We start from the raw sequence: 12,715 nt of genomic DNA, 5'->3' as shown, positions 1-12,715 counted from the left end.
CTGTGGAATAAAAAAAGTCTATCAGGTCTCAAAGGGCACTTTCGACATATTGTTCAATGTTGAAATCTGAATAATTTCCTTAATAAGAGGCTGTCGAGATCTCAAACAGTACTTTACGGGGACAATGTCCGGTGAGCATGGCGAATGACATAGCGCCTCTAACTGTAATCCCTACGTTTTGGTTAGCGTGATTCTTAAGGTGTGAAGTCAATCGTTACTGCGCGACAGGGATGAATTACCTCTGTTTACATATCTTGGCTGCTTAATGTGGAGGTTTTTCTTTACCATTTCCTCCACTTGTTGACAGCACCCTCCAATCGTAATCGACGAACCAGGACTCATGAAGCTACGCAGGGTAACACCTGTACCAAACCACTAGAGTTCTTGAAGTGATGTCCGGGTAATCCAACCATTGATGTGATCGTTTGCGATATTTGCAAAGAATCCATTTTTTAGTGCATGAACGGGTTGCTTTTATAACGTGAAAGTACAGAGCTTAAAGCCTCTCTGTCCATGATCCGAGCGTAAAGTATCTCGCAGTTATTTGTCCGTTTTTTTTTTTTTACCTTACTAATTTGAACATGCGTGGTCCTTTTGCACGCAGTAGGCCACACCAGCAAACTTTAAGAGCAGCCAACTTTCACCAAACGAGGTCTCAACACTTTCGCAGTAAGTCTCCGCAAACGAAACCCACTTTTAAATTTGCTTTTCGGTATATTTTGAGACAAGGGCTCATGGCGTTCCTAATAGTAGAACTTTTACTGAATAGGAGGTTTATATGATACATATATATAAAGCTTATTTTCATAAATCATTTGATTTTTTACAGCTTACTACAGTTAATCTGCTAATAGTTCTGATGACGATATTAAAGCGAACGATCCTACGTTGTGAAGAATACAATGCAAAAACGTCTGGCAAAATTCCACACCGTTCTAAAACGGCGCTATCTTGAAATATGACATTAATGTTTGTCACGTTTGTCACCGACCATCCTAATATTAACAGATAATATGTACAGTCACACTTCTTGCCTGACCACGAAAGTCTACTCTCTCAGCATAAATATTCTACATACACTATCTGCTACATACTATATAAATGCAGAGTAGTCCCGAAGGCCATTCCCTATGAATAGGCCCAAAGGCTGAATAAATGGAACCTTTTCATCGCGCCGGTCGCATCCTTCCAAATACTTGCTGCCCCATAGGATCGGTTGAAGTTGCAGCGTTGCTTCGTGCTACTGGCATCGTCAGCATTGGCCATATTCTCCATATTTCACAACGGGTCCTTCCATATCCTTCCGTCTTTCCCTCCTTTACACCGCACCAACATTCGCAAGACAGGACACAGACGCACACCAACGCCGCGCATGAAACAGAATTTACGTTCTTTTCAACATGGATACAATGACGATACAAGGTGTGTATGTGCGTGTGGTAGTGTCCCCTGCCAGTGGAATCTATTCGAGAACAGTCGGGTAGTTTAAATAGAGACGAAAACGTTTTGGATAAAAGCGAAGAATTGCAGAAGCCCTAAAGCTGCAAACGTGACCCAGCTCAATCTGTGATTGACACAGACGCCTGCAGCTTCTCAACAGTGTCACGAAGCGACAGTAAGAACTTTGTTACATCACATGTGTATTAAGACTTCGAGTTATCCTGGAGTCACCTGGAGTTTACGGAACTCCCGCCAAACGCTACTGGGTTCGGAAAATGAACAGGACCAAACTCTGCAGTAGATTCAATCGCCTCCCACGACGGCTTTCTATCGATGAACAGAAAACATCAACTGATGTGGGAATGCGAATTCATTTCATTACAAATCTTGATCCACCTCGAGTCCGACCGCAAATTTTCTCGTTGTGTTGGTACGATCCATTGCGACAGGCTAGGAGTGTTATTGCACCTGCCGCCGCTTTAGACCTGGACGCGGTGTCTGCCCCGCCGGAAAGGCCACGATTCATCAAATGGAGTCCGGGATGATATGCTATCACCACCTCTTTTTCTTCATGCACTTGTACCAACGCTCGAGTAGCTTTCGAGCAGCACTCTATTATACGCGATTGGCATGGGCTCGACAGCGCAGACAATAACAACAACAAGAATAACAACAGCAGCAACAACAATGACTACGACAACAATAGTAGGAACAGTATGACCACACAAAAACAGTTTCCAGATGGCCGTGGAATCAACGGAACACATTGCTAGCATGATCCTTCGACACTGCTCATACAGAAGAGAGGTTCGATATGCTCAGAATACCGAAGTCGTTCAGTTTGAAAATAGCCGAAGAAGAAGATCAGGTCCGCTATTAGCTTCTGCCGGTGCACGTTATGGCAAGGCAGCGCAACCGAGCGTACCAATAGGTTATAACACGAACGGCTAAAGCCCTCTAGTAAGCATCAATGAATAATTAGCAGTTGTCATGAAACTCTGGCAACAAATAGCAAACATAACAGCGTGCCATACATTATTATGCATATGGGCAGATGTCAGCAATATCCGAGCGAGTTACGTTACAATATATATGCTATAGATGCTATATATATGCTAGGAGATAGCAATTTCTCTGGAGGCTGGAGAGTCTCTGTTTTCATGTGCTTGTTTCTACATTGGATAATAATGATAGATCGATTTGTCTGTCTAGTGGTGATACCAATGCGTAACGTTGCATCAGTTCATTTTTTAGTAATTTTTTTTTTGCGTTTCCGATATAGTTATCGTAGGTTGGGATAATAGAACAAATAGTCTGTTTTCAATGATATTAATAATTAGTGATTTCTATAGGTGAAACAGAAATTCATTTATACATGGAAGTATGCCACACGTATATATACACGTTTAAAGTAAACTATCACGAAGATGTTCTCTGTAGATACGCCTTTATTTTATGCCTATACAAGTCAATCTCGACGTGTCTTTGATCTTGATTAAGGCATAGTAATATCGGTTCAGTTACTGTAAAACAACAGCATCGATTCCTTTTAACAATCTTCGATCACGCCTCCATCAGAATGGTCGCCTGCGCACAAGGACCTACGCTGATGAACTTTTGGAGGAAACAGAAACAAACCAACCAAATTACTATTCACCCTATGCGTCGACCCCTTCCGCCGAACCCTGATGTCTGCCGCGCGTCACAAACAGAACGTTACGAATACACTTACGTTATATACAACGAAGCTGGAGGCAAACCTTTAGCCGGCGTTCATGCTCCACCGTTCACTGCGCGACGGGTTAGTTGATGGGCACCTTCTACCATCGACTGCTGTCTACCTATTGCCGACTAAGAAAAAGATATTGTTAGAGTCTTGAGTTACTGTAAGCATTCTACGTCAACAGATGAAGCGTTCGGATGAACGAGCTGGGCCGTTGGGTTTTAACGGGTGCTTGACGAAGACGCACTTCTCACCGAGGCGAGATCAGCGATGACGACAACAATCTGATAAGTTTAACACTATCCTGAAGGGATATATTAATGAGAGGATCATTTGATCTCAATAATCCGTTCGTTCATCGAAATCGACGAGTCCGTAACTACATCCGCAAGAGTTTCAGCGTTCCTATGAAAAGGAAATTTGTTCCCTGTATTTCTAACTATACGACTTCTTATCCGCTATCCGTTAGCTAGCACGGTGGTACTTCTATGCTTGTCTAAGGAAATGTCTCAGTTGCGTATATCGAATGCCCCTAAACTCAAGCATCGCCAAGCAAACTTTACTTCTTCGGTTTTTTTCAAAATGAAAAAGAAGATTTCCGCTGATTCTGAATAATTGGAGGCAGATGCAGTACCGCGAATCTACGTGAGGAGGGGGTAGCAGTTCACATGGTCGGCACAACACCTCACGAACGTCTATTTATTGCTTCTAATAAGACAGCAAGAGGACGCCTGGATTAAATCGAGATTTTTTAGGATAACAACGTTTTTTAGAACAACGGCGGTGTTCAAAAGGTGCCAAAAAAGACAAGATTTCCATAATGAACTGACAGTATGAACGCGATCATTCATTCGACAGATGGTACTATGGAGATACGTAAACTGAATGCAATCAATGCAACAATACGGTGACCAATGTAAGTGTGATGACAGAATAAAGGAAAGAAAAATCAGGTTCAATAGATAGATGTAAACACTGACATATAGATGTAACGACTGACCTTTGAGCAAATACTTTTCGAACTAAGGCTAGAACAGTAGGTAGGCGTGTGTCTTTACGACGCCCCGCTATTCAAATCGAAAAGGTAAGCTAATGTTCCTGTCCGATACACGATGTATTGGGTAATCTTTCTCGTTATCCTATATTATACATACTAGCTTTGATAAACTATACATTTGTATACAAACACATGGCCTCCGTAGTGCACACAATAAAATTTGGTGAATCTCCACAGAGCCTCAACGGTGAAGATTATGTGTCATAGAAGATGAATTCATCCTATCACAGAAAGCCTATTGAAATACCAGTACATGTATATAGAGCATGTATAATGCAAATATTGATCTCTATTATTTTTCCTCATACCTTAAGAAGCAGTCCCATGCGGTGTATTGCGCAGAAACGCAAGCACGTACCATCATCATCGTTAGAATCAAACAGGAATACTGGCGGTGGTGCTAATGATGGTTTCTGTAGGTACTTGTCATACGATTGCTCCAAAACAGCCGCAGGGACCTTATCGCTGCTTTATCATATGCGTAAGCCGCGGTTACGGCCTGTCAGGCATGGATCAGCAACTCTCACACGGCCTTCCATAGAGTTCATATCGGTCCTATGTGTGTACAGAATGTACTAGGAACGGCAAAGAAAATGGCGAAATGGGCTAGCACTCTATCTGGCATAGTAATTACCGACGTACTTCAGACAGCAGCAGGCTTACATTTAGATACGGTTTGTGCTAGAATTCACGCTGTGGCTAAAGGCTGATGTCCTAATTACACCAGAGGTATTCATCTAATTCGCAAAGTCTGCGTACCATGAAGACGCATAGCCCCTCGCGCGTTGCATAAAGACAGCGTACATTTTGCAAAAATAAGTATGCTAATGCAGGGATCGTTGCCTTTTCGCTCCGACTAGCCACTGGCATCCTTTCGTTGATTCTGGTCCTTAACCCTACCCCGTCCCCTGCCCCCCAAGATTATAGCAGTATCACTATTGCCCATACGTTCTTTTCGAACTATTAAGTTGCAGCTGGTCGTCGTCTCTGGACGGTCGAGTTAAAAAATGCGCCAACACCGAGGACTTTTCGCACGAACGGCGACCGAGGCCAATACTAGCATCGAGAAGGAGTCACGTAGAGAGACTAGCCGAGCTGCGCTTCTGTCAGCCGTCTACAGGCTGACAACACGCGTAGGAAGTGACTATGACACTCTTCTATAAGTTTTCTCACGCAAGAGACGAAGAGAAGAATTACCATTGCCCCCGTGCCTTGTAATACTAGTTAGCGAAGTAGTGCATAATTGACATGGCTTGCAAGGGGCAAACTTCCATCGTAGAACAGGAGAAGAGCGACTAAGCGGGAAAACAAAGCCGCCGAACGAGCTTACAGGAGAAGCAGGCTTCACATCGTTTGGACTGCCAGCGGTGCCTTAGCCCTGCGAAGAGTCTGGTCCTAGTCGAACAGCCGTTGCTGCTGGCGGTATACGGAACCATCGTCGGTAAGATAGGCTCAAAGGCGTCACTCAGGAGCCATCTTGGCATATGAGGACGAACTGTATCAGCGGATCCGGCGCTGCCGCTTCGTCAAGACTCCACCCAAACCGCCGAGGCTGAATTCGCGCAGCCGCTAACCATGGCAGGGGTTTTGCGCCTTGTGAAGAAAACGACTATTTCAGAAGGGGCAAACACGGTGCCACAACAGCAGAGTCCCTCAGATCTGTAAGGTCATAGCGTTGCACTAGTGTCGCGTACGGCGAGCGGCTTTATCATCACGTGATGAATGCCTACAGTGCATCCCGAGGCGCGTTCACTTTGTTAGACAATTATTGCTTAAAAGGTTGCATACGGTTTCGTGCACTCAAATGAGGGCAAACTGCGTGTTCGGTGAAAGTGGGGTAGAAGGAAAAACCAGAATACTGTGTACCAAAACTAAGACTGTCGGAGATGATTTACGCTCCAAAGGGCAACAGACATATCATTAGAGAACGGCTGGTAGCTGGCGAGATAAGCGAACAGCCAGACCCCCCCCCCCATACCGCCACATCTAAGGGAGACCTTAGGTGCTGTTTCTCAAGCAGATATGAAGCTGAGCTGCGGGAATCACTTTGCATATGACTAGATATGGTATGTTTGTAGTATCTGTCTGTGTCGCCGTTGTGAGATCAAGGTCCATTTAATTACGCGGTTGCCAACATAACTTATAATACAACACATGTATATGTACATATAAGTCAAGACTGACTCTATCAAAGCTCTATGAAAGGATAGACCCTTTCATTCATACATGCAATTCAAAGTAACACTGATATCAGTTTGGGCAGTGAAAAATCGTGTTTGTCTTCAGTTGTCACCCCTAGTACATACACATCGTCCTATACGACAGGGTTCGGACCAAACTCAATTAGATGTAGATAACCCAGCATTTTACTAGCTATTATTCTTAACATTTTAAATACGGCAAATTTTAACAACTGTTTTACATGCGGAAAAGTGTGTGGCGAACAAGCGCCTTCAACACGCGGATGAGCACGGAAAAGATTGCCAATTGCCAATTGCTTTGTCAAAATCCTTAGATCGGATTCCCTGTTCGTCACAACCATCCAGTATAAAAATCAGCCCATTTTGATTATGTCTTATCGCTTGCATAGGAGCGATGTGTGTGGATCAGATGGGGTTACTTTCACCTCATATTACAAGGAGAAAGTAGGTAGGTAGACTGGTCTGCTGCACTCGTGGCTGACACTCTCACGTTAGCCCTCTTCGCACCCCAATTTTAATGCAGCACAAGCTACGTGCTGACACGGCTACTGAGATATTTTGCCTTCCCAGACGAATGCTTCTTCCATTCGTGGGTTTTTAAAATCTTCAAAGAGCAAGCCTAAAGACTGCCAGCCTGCTGCATGGAAAAATCTGTTTTTCCTATTAATTTAATTATACACTATATATTAATAGTATGCACGTAGATTCGCTGTAACTTCTAAAATACTTCTTGTCAGATACCGTGTGATACTACATACGTGATAGACATCCGCTGCTACTGGTTGCAACTTTAAAATATATACATATTTTGATTACCGGCCACTTTTTAGATTAGTTCAGCATTTGCAGATCCTTTTGTATAGAGATAAAAATTTATCTAACGAAAGTCTCCGCCTGCATTAAAAGTTCCTGTCCGCTTTATTCCTAGTTCAATCTCGCCTTGTGTCACCAGCCACCTTCGCTGCCTGACCCCCCCCCCTCCTCGATTTTGCCTGAACATGTAAATCGAACGCGTCTGAACACGTAGGAGGCCAAGAACAAAGTCGCAGGAGCAAGGCCTCGTTCTGCTAGGAGAATTCGCAGCAGCCAGAAAACAATTCTGTACGATACAAGTCCTGTTTTAGACTCAGTCAGAGTGTTTCGTTTTATGCTGTCACCTGCTGCCTATTTTTTGTAGACAGTGCAACGAACCGTGACAAGCGTGCAGTTGATAGCTCGTTTGTTTGATGGTAAGCTCGGACTAAAAAGGAAAATCAGCAGTCCTTACGATGTTCCTTCTTAAGTGACTCTTCAGGCTGATTGGCCGCCATTTTGTTAAACGATATACCAGTTCCAGTAAGTTTCAACGCAGTTATCACAAATTCAAATTTCCTACCGGTAGAACCTTTATGATCAATACTTTTCCGTGCTTTTACAGTTAGTTATTGACGCATAATTTCCTCAAGTGGTTGTAGTAAGGTATTACTGGACTACTTTAATATAACATATTTTCCTTGGCTGACGGCTGGTAGAAAATTCTAACAGAATGCTACAACATTTCCTATAGTCCACATGAACAACAACATCGTAAGTTTAATTAATAGAAACTTTTGTTAAAATAACGTTCGACAGGTTTTTACCGTACAGAGCCGTAAGAGCTCCATAACAAAAGCTCATGACTTGCACACGAACCCATTGTCCATATAAGATAAAGACCTGCTCTGTGCGAGCAACGTAAAAATCGATATATTTAACCATATCATAATTATGAGTTACCTATGTACACGGTTGTAGCCTGTAGGAACTAAGCAGACATATCTTCGTGGCTAGCCAAATACCCGCCGCATCGTGAGAAAGATTGCATAGTACTTCTTGGCGGTTCACGTTGTTTCTGTTTTGATTAGAAGCTGTATTAATAATACTAATTAGAGATCCAAAGTTATCTCAACTGCCTAATTTAGCTATTATCAGTCGGTTGTTACCGGCCCATAATGAACGCTCAGCAGCCCCATTATTGCGTCCTGCTTCTGCCGCTTCACAACCAGACCTCATAATTCAATAGAACATAGCAGTTAAAAACTGCTTTCTAACCAATCACTAGCGAAACGGTTTGTCTCATTACTGCCCCCACCGGTATGCAGAAAATGTTGGCTTTTTAATACGACATCCACAACACCTGCTGATATCCATCTAAATATCCAGGGTTATGCTAGATCATTCAGGCATGGTGAAACTTAATAATGCATTTCTTCTTTTAAAAGGGCTTCCATGACAAGTTTTCATATTAGTCAATGTTAGCCGTCCACGGATCGCGCGGAGAGCGGAAACAACCTTAGAAGCAATGAAGTGTCTTAGCAGAACACATAGGTAGCACTGCTTTTACTGCTACGACTAGTACGCGTAGAAGGACATCGGTTGTCCTATATCGAAACCTGTGTGCTGTAAATTTGTCCAAACGAACTTGCTTTCATCATCGACAACGACGAGACGAGGGCTGATGGGCAAAGTGAATGAATAGCGTACGCCTTTCCTTAAACCAAATAAAGGTCTATCTTAAGCCCTTGACTACGGTAGTCCGAGTAGTATTTTGACTGATCGTCAGTCGGCAGAATGCGCTTCAATAGCTGCGGCAACAGCCAAGGCTAGTTTGAACAATCCAGCAAGGAATGAGCTAACCAACAAACTCACTCGTTTGCGCTCGCTTCGCACAGGATTAATCTAGTATGCAAATCGCGTTCTGCTTGGCATACGTCTCAAGCGAGTCTGAATCTCAACATAACCCCTCATCCTTGCATATTCTTTCAGCCTCATCCTAACTTCTTTCGATCCCACTTCTCCCATGGGCTAGGCCCACTTTTTCCAACAAGCCCAGGCAAGCAAGCGAGAACCCACCACACGGACCAAGACCAAGCCGTGCCTAACAACTAGGGAGACGGCCATAACCACGGAAAGACGAAACTCTTTAAGAGTTCCTCTCCTAGTCCAAACGCTTGGTTCCGGCACCTGGTCAGCTCGATAGAGGCCTGGCTGATGAACCATAGAAGCGGAGTAACGCTACCGACACCACATTCTTCTTCAGAGGTCAGTTCACCTGTTTCCCGAGTCGCTTTGCCGGTGGCAGCGTAATGCAAACTCTTTGAGAAGAAAGCGCCTCCGATGCTTTCACGTCTACCGTACGCTTCTCGACACACACCTACTAGCAAGCGCTGCAGCTTTCCTGTGTCGTATTCATCCATTAAACTAGGAAAGAGCCAATGAAGGAGTATATTATTACTGGTTATAATGCACTAAGCAGGAACCTGTATCCAAAACGAACTTTGATTAGCATCACTCTGACACAGTTACTTGTCTACGCTAGCCAACACCCGAACTAGACAGTTCAAAGCTGAGACAGGAACCGGCACCGTGCCAATGTAGGCAAAAAACTACAAAGGACAGCCACGCGACAATTAACGTATTTCTTCGGGTAGGATAAATCTATTGCACCCGTCGCTTTAGCTACCATTGCCGTTACTGCTGGCCTCTTCTGTGGTCGTAGGCGGTATTTAACGGCTAGCTGTCCTAGTCTATAGATCTTGCACGTCCACGTTCAATGATTGCTAAACGAAAAACAAGATGGGCCATGAACACGGAGGAACGCGACAAAGGTACGACCACTCGATCGACAGATCAACACGTACACTAACGTACGCAGCAGAACACAGAGGTGGTCAGCAATGAATGAATATGTTAATGTCATCTACTCCTGGTCCGCTCAACTACTTCAGTGCTCGCTTCCGCTCTTTCCGTCAGCTTTCCAGATACGGCTCTAACTCCCTCGATTTCGGAGCTTCATTTTGTTTTGTTCGGCTTTTTTCGAGGTTCCAAATACCATGCAAACACTGCCAGAGCTGTTGTTTGTGCTTCGCGAGCCTCACAATGATGATCCTTTTAACTCTCTCATTTGGTACTGAGGTTTTGACTGAAACGCAGGCTTGCTATCAGACACCAAGTTTGCCGTCAGTTTTAACCGATGTGTCCTCTGCATCCTCCCTGTGAACCTGCTCGCCCTTTTTCTTTACTATTTTTTCCGTTTTTGTTCCTCAGTGATGCCACTAATACGTTGCGTCTTCTTTTTCCACTTATCTCAACCCACTCCTATATTGCCGAAGTCAATACCAGAGGCGGCTGCTGCTGCTACCGGTGTTCGTTCTTCGTGCCTCGCCATCATTCGTTTCAATGACTTTTCTCCTACTTTTGTGCTTTCCGAGGTACATCATTTTCATATGTTGACTTTCGGTATTGGCTGATCTTCCCGTTTTTCAACGGCTCCCGCCAACGAACTCCACCACTGACCCCGGATGTGCTGCCGCCGTGACCAAACGCTATTCCTACGTGCCTTTGCGCGATTTCCCGCTCGGCAGAGCAAGAAGGTCAGCGGCGGGAGTGACGTAATTTCCATACGCAACCGGTGCGGCTCATACAGAGTCAGTTTTGACGCAGCACGTGGACCAATAAACGAGCAAACCTTCTCGTCAACTGATGGCGAAACACACTGCTATGAACAGTTGTATAATATCTTTGATTTCTAGCACGAGCTAGGTTGTTAGGCTCCAGGCACCTGTTGCTCCTCTTTCACAGCAAATCAACAGCAACAGTTTGCGATGTATAACCATCGGTAGGAGTGAGAAATAATAACGTGCACAAGCGCGAACAGAACGACGATAATAATAATAATGTGAACAGCCTTAAAGGCGACTGAGCAACCCGAGCCTCTGAGGAAGCTCTCCACATCCACTGGCTCCTCGGGGCATTGTTTTATTATGGCTATTTTTTCAAGCCTAGGCCCTGCCCTTTCTTTTCCTTTGCATCGGTAGATTCAAGTTTGCTGACACCTTGGTCTGCTCAGCAACTTTTTATCTGCCTGTCTCTTTGGTTAGTCCTCATTATACCACTTCAATTTTCTCGTAGGCGAAGGAAAACTTTTGCTCAAATTACTCCTCTTCGCGATGGCTCTATTCAGAAAACGGAACAGAAAAAAAAGGGAAGGAACGCAATTCAGCTAAACCTGCTCGTAAGATCTTGTCATCTCTCTGACAGCACATAAACTTCAAACGTTTCTAGCTTTTGCAGCAGTAGAACCAAAATGAACACAAGCAAAATAAGGCATTTTCCTTCATACACTCACTTCATGTCAAGGTGAGTTCTCATTATTCAGTAGGGGAAGAACACATGCCATTGAGCCTTGTTGGTTTATCTGGATTCTTCGTTTATTAGTTCCGCGAACGCCTCGACGCTGTTACCGATACTACTGCAGATAATTCTGTTTCATGGACAGTAGCGTAATACACAGGATTCACTACATCTTCCTGTATATTCCCTTTCCCAGGAGAAGTCTAACAGTCGCTCCCTATTGTCGCTGAAGCATATCCGTACTAGCCAAGTGTGTAAGCTACCAACTGCATATTGCGAAAATATCCCTTTTTTTAATGCAGAAAAAGAAATTCTTCTTGATTTTCGACGGGGTAAGGCACTGCTTTCGGAATGCCGGTCCCGAAGCAAATAACGCCGTTCAATACGATCCACATAGGCTTCAGTCCTCAAAGGTTGCCCCCTTCTCCTTTCCTTCGCTCATTGCCATCTCAAATTATCGACGCTGACACGTTGATAGACCTCCTATCTCCTTATCAGAAACCTCTGTCTTATTGCATCCTGTTACACAGGCATATTCTGCTGGTAGAATACAGAACCATACACGAGCGAGCGTTTCCCTCGATCAAAAAGCGCTCCAACCGTTTCGATCGACACATCTGTACTTCTTATTTCTTTAAACGGTGGCGCAGTTAATGTCTCCTGTTTACCTTCGAATTGACCTGAGATCGTTGGGACTACATCGTGTGTAGGCAATCGGCGGTTCCCAATCGATGGGGTGAACTGGTCCGGAATGACGCTGCAGCGAAGGAGGCAGGAAGCGATCCTACCCCCTTCAGGATTCTGCGTCATAAAGTCTGATACTACTCTACCAGTTTTATTTTTTGCCCTCTTGCGGCATCGGGTTAGTGACGCGACGTACGAATATCGGTCACGGACTCGTCCTTTTCTGCTTTACTTAATCTGCTCTTTGGTAGTAGCCCAAAAATCGTACATTACCTGAAATCGCAAAACACAGACAATCGTAAGCGAACTGCATGTTGTTTAGCACATTGCAGTAATCAGTATCTGCTTGTTATTTCCTAAATAACACATGGCTATTAGGGATTATGGTCTTAATCTCGCAGGGCTCACAAACCGGTGGGATTTTTACTTATTAATTCTTTTATAGAGTATACGATTATA

The 12,715-nt window shown here is 44.1% G+C and overlaps 1 long non-coding RNA gene across 2 annotated transcripts in view; it reads right to left on the bottom strand.

Moving 5' to 3' along the window:
- LOC111265521 (uncharacterized) overlaps positions 1-12,504 on the bottom strand; it is a 106,753-nt gene extending 94,249 nt beyond the window's left edge. The window contains exon 1 of one of the 2 annotated variants that reach the window (XR_002683498.2): positions 11,568-12,504. This is a non-coding gene — a long non-coding RNA (uncharacterized LOC111265521). The remainder of the gene's footprint in view (positions 1-11,567) is intronic. The other variant, XR_002683497.2, reaches the window with a different exon arrangement.
- Between the last annotated feature and the right edge of the window lie 211 nt (positions 12,505-12,715).

The sequence above is a fragment of the Varroa jacobsoni genome, unplaced genomic scaffold (genome assembly GCF_002532875.2).
Source record: "Varroa jacobsoni isolate VJ856 unplaced genomic scaffold, vjacob_1.0 scaffold_978, whole genome shotgun sequence".
Classification (NCBI taxonomy): Eukaryota; Metazoa; Arthropoda; class Arachnida; order Mesostigmata; family Varroidae; genus Varroa; species Varroa jacobsoni.
The sequence above is the reverse complement of the archived record's forward strand: the minus strand, read 5'-3'. Positions and strand labels throughout refer to the sequence as shown.